Source organism: Cricetulus griseus, chromosome 2, assembly GCF_003668045.3.
Source record: "Cricetulus griseus strain 17A/GY chromosome 2, alternate assembly CriGri-PICRH-1.0, whole genome shotgun sequence".
NCBI classification, from domain to species: Eukaryota; Metazoa; Chordata; class Mammalia; order Rodentia; family Cricetidae; genus Cricetulus; species Cricetulus griseus.
This window is the reverse complement of record NC_048595.1, coordinates 376,929,644-376,939,180: the sequence shown is the minus strand read 5'-3', so window position 1 is coordinate 376,939,180 and position 9,537 is coordinate 376,929,644. Positions and strand designations below refer to the sequence as shown.

General features: G+C 47.3%; 1 protein-coding gene across 1 annotated transcript in view; it reads left to right on the top strand.

The window, feature by feature from the left end:
* The first annotated feature begins 110 nt into the window (after positions 1 to 110).
* Dnal4 (dynein axonemal light chain 4) overlaps positions 111 to 9,537 on the top strand; it is a 14,514-nt gene continuing 5,087 nt past the window's right edge. The window contains exon 1 of the mRNA XM_027404026.2: positions 111 to 214. The gene's annotated coding sequence lies outside the window, so the exon portion shown is untranslated. The remainder of the gene's footprint in view (positions 215 to 9,537) is intronic.

The following is a 9,537-nucleotide window of genomic DNA, read 5'->3' as shown; positions in this document are numbered from 1 at the left end:
TCTCTAAGTCACGCCCCTTGCGTAAGCGCCGGCCTCCTAGCCCCTCCGGAATTAATTGGCACTTCTCTACACCAATAATAAGTGAAGTTGCTGTCAACGTCCGGTGAGGGGACGGGACTTCCGTGCTGGTTGCTAAGACACTCTTGCTCGCTCCTTGACAACCCTGACGGGGGTGCGCTGGCAGCGGCCTCAGCTCCGGCCCCCGCGGGAGCAGGTGAGGCCTCCGGAGTGCGGCGGGCAGCGCGGCAGGGTGGGCTGGCCCGGAGGGAGGACGGGAGGACGCGCGGGGCGGGCAAGGCCTGGCCCAGCTCCAGGCCCCACCTTGATCCCCAGCCCGCGGTTCCCGGCCCAGGACCTCCCCTTGTCCCACGTAGAGGACCGCGGAGCTAGACAGTGACATTGTGACCTCCTACCCCCACTGTGCGGGCCGCTCCTCCTCACCTAGGCCCTAGCTCCGTGCCCTCACATCCTCCCTGTTCTGACTCCCGCAGCGCCTTGTCCCCGCGCCACCCCGATGCTGTCTGGTGGTCCCAAACCACCAGATCACTTGGTTTGGAGATTGGCGACGTCCTGGGACTCTATTGCCTGTTGGGGGGGGGGGGGGGACTTAGTTTCCTCATCGATAAAGGTGAAATTAGGTTGAACGGTTTCAAAGGCCTTTTGGACTAGGACGTCCTAGGATGTTGTTCTTGGACTCAACTGTCAGCTCCCCGGAGGATGTGTTCTCCCTTCTTCCCTCCTTTTATGTAATGCAGAGAACTTGGCAAACCTAAGTTGGATTCCCACTCATAAGAATCCTGGCAAGTTACCTGAGATCTCCTTTGGCAATTGAAGTACAAAGGGCCCAAGTCCAGCGAAGATTCAGTACCTGCTAGCTTTCTTGTTTTGTGTGTGTATATATGTTCCTGTGTGTACAGGTTCATGTGGAGGCCAGAGGTCAACATTTAGTGTCTTACTCAATCACTCTACACCTTATATAATTTTTTCTTTTTCGTTTCTTTTTTGTTGTTTGTTTGTTTTCGAGACAGTTTCTCTGTGTAACAGCTCTGGCTGTCCTGGAACTTGCTCTGTAGACCAGCCTGGCCTTGAACTCACAGAGATCCACTGGCCTCTGCCTTCTCAGTGCTGGGATTAAAAGTGTGCACCACCACTGCAGAAGCTCACTATTGGGCTAGATGGCCAATGATTTCCAAGGATCCTTCTAGCTGCCTCTCCAGTGCTGGGATCCTAGGCATGGCTGCTACCCCAGATTTTACACAGCTGCTGGGGAGAGAACTGAGGCCTTCAAGCACGTTATAAACTGAGTCATCTCCCCAACCCCCTAATTTCCTTTATTTATTTATTTATTTATTTATTTATTTATTTATTTACCTCTTACTACCTCACACTTTCCCTCCTAGGAGGAACCCAGAGATTTTCTGTGGAACCCACTTAGTATCTACTATCTGCAGATGAACCTCACACCTGCTCTCCGGGCTTGATCTTTTTCCTGTACTTTGTGGTTAGGGATTCTCTGCAGGGGATCCGAAAATTGGAAGAGGTTGATATGAGGATGTGAGTGTGGGACTCATAGCTTCCCTTTTCTAACCACACATGATTCCGTCCTCTGGTACTCCTGACCAGATGTCTCCATTTGCATTTTGCCAGCTGCTAAAATCAAACTGGCCTGCTTCTCTACCTGCCCATCTGTTCTACCTGGCTTCTCCATGCTCTGCCAGGCCCATTCCACTGAGGACTGAGATATTAAATTGCCTTGATTCTGTCTCCATGGGGATATCACATCCTTTCCATTCCTGAGGCTAGCATCCTGGTCCAGGCCTTTAATGCCTGCCATAGGGGTTATTCCTGTAGCTTTCTAACTGCTGTCCCTGTCAACTCAAGTCACCAAACAACTGTGCTCCCAGCCTCCAAGAAGCTAGACACAGTGGTGCATGCTTGCAGTCCTATTGCTGGGGAGGCATAGGCAGCAGTTGCTCAGTGAGTTCAAGGCTAGCTTGTGTTATGTGAAAGCCTATCTCAAAAAGCAAAATCCACACTTTTTATACCTGGGTTTTAGGGCTCTCTACACTTCCTCAATCCATCGATAGCCCCTCTTCTCCCCTTTCAACTGTGTTCTGCCACCAGTCCCAGGAAGCCTTGATTTAAGTCTCTTGAAACCACCGCATTGCCCCTCTGTGTGGAGAGCCTCCTCCCATGCTCCACTTGGCTGGATTCTCACTCACTAGTGCTGGCTCCCATGCTGCCCTTCACTCTGAGCTTGTCTTGCAACACTCCCATCCAACTCCCAGTTCTCTCCCTTCTCTTTCATGTCTTTCTGGCATGGATCGTAACTCCTGGGTCAGTGTTCGTATATGCTGGAGACTCCATGATAGCAGTGCTGCTTCCCTTCCTCCTTAGTTAGAGTGGAGTTGTCAAAAGCATAGTCTTGAAGTCCTGTGTACTTGGTGTGGGATCTGGCCCTCTGTTTCTCAGCTGGATGGGAAGTCACATTGCTTAGCTCAGGCCATGTGTTCATCAGTAACAGGGAATAGTGCCCGTCTGACAGTTTTTTGGGGGGCATGGTGAATTTTTGAATGTATGTTGAATTCCTCTCCTGGTATCTGGGTGAAGACCAGTATTAAGTATACATATGTTTTTAATATTTTTGTGTGTATACGTGTTCATGTTTAGAAGTACCTGTTTATACATGCATATGGTGGTCAGAGATGGATGATGGGTATTTTTCTCAATCATACCACACCTTTTTTTTTTTTTTTTTTAAAGACAGGGTCTCTCTTCAGACCTATAGCTCACTTATTGGCTATACTGGCTGGCCAACAAGCCCAGGATTCTCCTGTCCCTGCCTCTCCAGCACTAGGATTACAGGCATATAGCATAGCACCCAGCCACCTCTGGGTGTGTGCACTTATGCATGAGAAAGCAAGAGGTTGTGAGCATGCGCACGCGCCCCCAGTGTGCATGTGGGGGGCAAAGGGAAAGTTTGGGAGCTCCTTCCACATGGGTTCTAGAGATGGAACTCAGGTTATCAGGCTTGCAAAGCAAGCACTTTTACCCATGGAGCCATCTCTGCAGCTCTGCACCTAGCTTTTTCTGTGGGTGCTGGGGGTCTGAACTCAAGTTCTCATGCTTGACCAAGCTGAGCCATCCTAGCTCCAGGGTTTAGTATTATTGGGTGGCTTTGAATTGGCTTCTCTCCTCCCAAGAGGCAATTGAAATATAATTTAACTACATTTTGGGTATCTTTTGGACTTCTGCTGTGTACCTGACACTGGACTGCTCATTCTGGGACAGTAAAAGAGACTGTAGTCCCTGAGCTCCAGGGTGCCTGGACTCACAACACATGGTGAAGTCATGATCGCTTGTAAGGTGTGACTGCTGATTAGCAATTGTCGGTGATTTCCTAGGAAATAAATCAGTGCTGCATGCAATTCAAGCCTGTGATAATGTCACATTTAATCCTTACGTTTACATCTGTTCTGCTGAGTGGAAGAAGTGGGGCGGGAGCCTGTGTAACCCATGCTGTAAGCAGCTGCTCTCGTGCTGAGCCCATGCCTACCATGGTTATGACTTTTTTTCACTTGTCTCTTAACGAAAATGTTTGGGATCTCATCCAAATTTGGATATGTCCATTGGGGTGTACTGTGTGAATCACTGTCTTCAGCACAAGGTGTTGGACAAAGAAAATGTTGAGTCGCCTAGCTCAATGAGTCAACAGCTGTCTCTTCTAATTCCACCTCTCCCTCCCCTTCCTTCCCTTCTCTTCCTCCTCCCTCTCCATGATCAAAGCATAAAGAAGTTTTCACTGCGCCTCAGTGTAATTGAGAAAAAGTAAAGACATTTTAAAACCAAACTAGACAGCCTGTGTATGTGTAGAAAGGTAACTTTTTTTGTTTTTGATTTTTGTTTTTCGAGACAGAGTTTCTCTGTGAAACAGTTTTAGCTGTCCTGGAACTCACTCTGTAGACCAGGCTGTCCTCAACTCACAGAGATCTGCCTCTGCCTCCTGAGTGCTGGGATTAAAGGAGTGTGCCACCCTCACCCTGGTGAAAGGTAACTTTTAAGGACTTTACTTTCAGCCTGCCTTTTGTTTACAGCAGATGATGGCCTGCCTCCCTGCCTGCCTCCATCCCTCCGTCCCTCCCTCCTCCTTTCTTTTTTTCCATAAAAGAATGTTTAAGACAGGGTCTCATGTCAGCCAGCAGTGATGGTGGCAGTGCAAGAGTGAGTTCCAGAACCGCCAGCACTACACAGAGAAACCCTGTCTTGGAAGAAACAAGGGTGGTGGGGGGGGGGGGCCGAGGGAAGACAGGGTCTCACTTTGTTGCCTTGTTTGGCCTGAAACCCATTATGTAGGCCAGACTGGCTTCTGAGTGCTTGGATTATAGGCATGTGCCACCACACCCATCTAGATGATGGATTTCTGATGCCCTTACAGTAAAATTGGAGAATGGCAGCTCTGGGTTTGCTCTTCACTCTGGGCTGACCTGGGTAACCTGGGCCTTTGGGTGTAAACAGAAGTTTCTGTCCTACAAGCTGTTCCCAAGTAACCCCACAGAGGCTTAATATTAATTATAAATGATAGGCTAATAGCTCAGACCTGTTATTAGTTAACACTTACATTTTCAATGAACCCATATTTTTATCTATGCTTTGCCACGTGGCTTGGTACCTTTTCTCAGTATGGTGTGTCCATCTTGCTTCTCTCAGCATCTATTCACTACCCCTCTGACTCTGCCCTTCTTCTTTCTAGTATTCTCTGTTTGGCTCTCCCCCTAACCTTATCCTGTCCAGCTATTGGGCAGTCAGCTTCTTTTTTTTTTTTTAAGATTTTATTTATTTATTATGTATACAACATTCTGCTTCCATATATATCTGCACACCAGAAGAGGGCACCAGATCTCATTACAGATAGTTGTGAGCCACCATGTGGTTGTGGTTGCTGGGAATTGAACTCAGGACCTCTGGAAGAGCAGTCAGTGCTCTTAACCTCTGAGCCATCTCTCCAGCCCATCAGCTTCTTTATTAAACCAATCACAGTAAAATATATTCACACAGTGTAAAGGAAAATATTCCACATTTGGGAATCTAACTCCTGGTGTTCCTGGACACTTATCCTCATCTTGTCAGCTTTGTTGTCATTTGTTTGCTAGAAGCAGAGGGTGGACATGTCAGAAAAAGCAGTGATATGACCAAGGGACACAGTGCATGTCCCTGGTGTGGGTATGTGGGAGGCACGAAGAAACCTTGTTTTTTACAAAATAGAGCTACTGTAGATGTTTATTGCTCAAGCATAATCTTGGTTGCCAACAAGTTAAAGCATATGTTGCTTTAATGTGTCAGATTTTCTCATATTATTGATCATCAAATTAATGGTATGCATAAAGAGATAAACAAAATCTCAAGTGACCTTTGAATGACCATCATAGTTAAGATGGCTTCCCCCTTTCGTTGGTCCTCTGTTAGCTATTCTAAAAATTCTCTATGCTTGCCATAATAGACTAGCCATGTAGGCAATGCATTTAACCTTGGCCTCTATTACAAACACAATTTTCTCCTTAAAAACTAAAAAGGGAGTGCTGGAACAGGGCTCAGAGGTTAAGAGCACAGACTGCTCTTCCAGAGGACCTGGCCCAGCACCCACATGGCAGCTCACTACTGTCTGTAACTCCACCACACTCACACAGACATACATGCAGTCAAAACACCAATGCATACAAAATAAAAATAAATAATTATTTTAAAAAACTAAAAAAAGGAGATAGAGGAGGCACAGAGGTCTTTGTGCTTCCAGATAAACACGGGGGACCTGAAATGTTAAACACACAAGGTTGCTTCATCAAACGAAGGATGCACAATCTAGTATCCTATCCAGAAGGTGGAGAACAGATGTGGCTAATAGCCTGGGACCTGTGTGCCTGAGGCCACACTGGATCCTCCCCAAGACCCTTATCATGAGCTTGTCAATCTACAGAACCCATCTTTATGGAAGATATCATATGCACTTTACAAAGAGTTTTGATATAGTCATGTCTTAAGCTTTATTGTGCACATGGAATTGAGTTATCATCGGGAACATTTTCACCAAACCATGCTGTTGTTAACTATACCTAAATAAACTACTCCAGGTCAGACTCTAGAAGTTTGAACTAACACCCACTACTTAGTCATGTTGAGCCAAACTACTTTCTTGCCTCCCGTAGATCATTACTCTGTTGGCCATGATGGTCACAGAGACCCTCAAATGGGTAGAGGCAGAAGGCAGGAGGCAGGAGGCAGGAGACAGGCACAGATAGGTGGTTGAGCTGGAAGATGCCAATATTGAAGTTATTTCTTCCAAGGAAAATGCATGGTAAAGTCAGGATGATCGATCTGGGCTCAGATCCTGGCTCTACAACTCTTGGGCCAGCTACCAAACCTCCCTGAGCATTGGGTACTGGATTCTCCCCCTCCCCTAGGGTCCTCCTAAGAGTTGGAAGCCAGTTCACTGGGGAGCTCTTGTAGTGTTGAAATGAAGCAACACATATGAAGAGGAAGGTAGAATGTAGCCATGCTACTGTAACCATTGGCCCAACCCAGGTTTTATTGATGTCTTCATGACTCTTCCTCCAGTGCTAGAGCCAAGGCTGACCTGAAGTAGGAATGGGGAAGTGACAGTGTGTGCTGGCCCAAATGCTTAATACATGATTGACTCCTATGAAGAAAGATGGCGAAGTTCCTCTTCCTGACACCCCAGAAATAGGTACTGATCCTTACTGTGAGGAAAAGCCTGCTTAGCCCACTTCCAGATTCGAAGTTGAGGCTTAGGGCAGGAGTACTTGCCAGGATCAGAACAGATGTGAATTCAGACCCACCTTCAGAGTCTGTCTTTGGAAACATCATAACATACTCAAAAAGGGTCCTGCAGTCTCTTGGTTATGTAGTAGGTTAGAAGCCTAAGGGCCAAGAATGTTCCAAATGTTAACCACACACACACATACTTATATATGCATGCACACACATGCATGCCCACACACATACATATGCATGCATATACACACATGCATGCACACACAGTTTGTAGATGCTCTTGGCTTTACTTCCCAGAGATCATGTATTTTCCCCAAACCTCTCACATACTCTAACCCTCTTAAAGATTCTCCTTAAATACTACAGAAGCAAAGTAACTTAAGGCCAGTGTCACAAGGAACAAGGACCTTCCAGACAGGTACACTGTGTTTGACAAGGCAGTGGGCAGCCCTGTTTGTACCTCTTAGATGAGGCTATGCAGAGCACTAAAGGAGCCCCAGAGGGACAGCAAGTTCAAGCTGGCTTCAGGTACTACCAAGGACCAGATGGCATCGGGTTGAACTTTGCTACCTGACTGTGGCACACTTACATTATTAAGAAGTGTGGTTCGGTCTGATGGAGCCTCTCTCAGGCACGTGCTCATTCACATGGGAGATTGATAAGGTTATTAAAGCCCCAGTTGTGCTATTTTAGGTAGCATCCATTCAGCAGGGTGAGCTAATTGTGGCTGAAGACCAGAGCTGCACCAGAATGGTACAGGTCATAAAACTGTCTTCCCTTTGTATGTGGGCACCCACCGTCTCTAACAGTTCCTCATCCTCTGTAAGTCTTACCTGTTTGGGGTTGCCAGGGGCACATACAGTGTTTAGGAAAGCTATTGTGTTCATGAATCATGGTCTGTAGCATATTTGGTTGAATAATGTTGGCTGAGTCCTGGCTGGAGGGATGATAGTCCAGAGCATCGAGAACTATAGGGCATTGGTGATTCATACCACTCAGACAACAACACTTGTGTCAGCCTGCCAACAGCCAGAGCACCATTTCCAAGAAGAAGCCCAGGCCTGGCTGTGTCACCTTGTTCATGGCTCCAAAGCCAAGGAAGGAGGCAGAACCCCATTCTCTTACAGAACTGGCATCTAGACCTTAATGATTCATTGGTTTGTTGACTTGTATATCCATCTTGCAGCTCTAGGGATTGAACTCATGCCTTGCACCAGCTAAGCAAAATTTTTTTTTTAACCTAGCCACACCTGCAGCCCCTAGACATAAATGTTCTGATTTGGCTGCTGCTCCCTGGAACTATCCTAGGGACTTTTCCACTTTGTTCCTGAAGAGTGGACTCTGAGAGCACCTGTGAAGTCCTGTGACCTCCCACAGATTCTGTTTTAAGGCTAATATAGATAGGATTGACTTGAGATTGGTGTGCACCATGGGTTCTGTGTTTCCTCCTGTCCCCTGCCTAGAAGCCTTTCTTAACTCTGAGGATGAATCAATTTGAGTTGAAACACTTAAGTGGAAGATGCTGGAGCAGCTGCTTCCACACTTCAAGTCGTTCCCACTTGGGTTTCTCAAAGGTAAACAAAGTGGAAAGCCCTGGCACCCCCTACCATAGCGCCTTGATGAAGGTGGCTGAGGAGGCAATAACATGGTGTTACTAAAGCTAGGAGCGCGTAGGATGGGTTGGGAAACAGGCTTTAACACTAGTGAGTGGAGATGAATAGCCCTTTGGATTTTGTGGAACAAGAAACCTGACCAGAAAGTGCAGTGAGATTGTGCTTGGTAAACAGCCAGTGCATATGTAGAGACAAACAAAAACTGCTAAGACCCAAGTTGTACAAATGCCCAGAGTTAGAAGATAAGTGGAGCCATCTGTCCCCTGGGAAATCAGAAAACACCAGTGTTGTGGAATGGTGGAGTTGGTGCCAAGCTTGTAGTCTTGCTTGAGGATGCCCACCAATGGTGTGGCACTGAGGGTGGCTGCAGCATCAGAAAGGGTATTAAGAGCGAAGTGCAGCCTGGAAAGAGTACCCGGAAAGCTCAGTGCTCAACAAAGCCAGATCGCAGCCACCCTAGGCCCACTGGCACTGGGAGGGGAGGTGGAGCACTCCCATCACTGCCATCTGAGCCACACTTGCAGTCAAGCGTGCAGCAAAGGCCCATGTGTGTACATGAAGTGAGGGAGCGGCTCTGGGGCAATAGCTCTCCTCACTCCTGAGCTGAGTGACCTCAGGCTAGAGGTAGCAGCTCTCCTGTCTCCACTCCCAGGTTCTAGCTTCTGCAAGTCATCACCATGGAATTCTGCATAAAGACTAAGTGCTGGGAATGGGGGCTGGTGTGTGGCAGTTAATCTACACCACCTCCTCTTACCACCCGTTGGCCAGGCACAGTGGCTGTGCCTTTATTCCCAGCTATTTGCAGGCTGAAGCAGGAGGGTTATTTGAGTCCACAAGTTCCAAACCGGCCTGAAAAACCACTGTCTCAAATATACATACCTCTTGGTTACTATGCTGACCATCTTGGAGTTCAGTAGCCATGTAGTGAAATTAAATTTATTATAGATTTAAGAAATGTGGCTGAGCGGGCTGGAGAGATGGCTCAGGGTTAAGAGCACTGCCTGCTCTTCCAAAGGTCTTGAGTTCAATTCCCAGCAACCACATGGTAATGAGATCTGGTGCCCTCTTCTGGCCAGCAGGCATACATGCAGGCAGAACACTGTATATGGCTCAGAGGTTAAGAGCACCGACTGCTCTT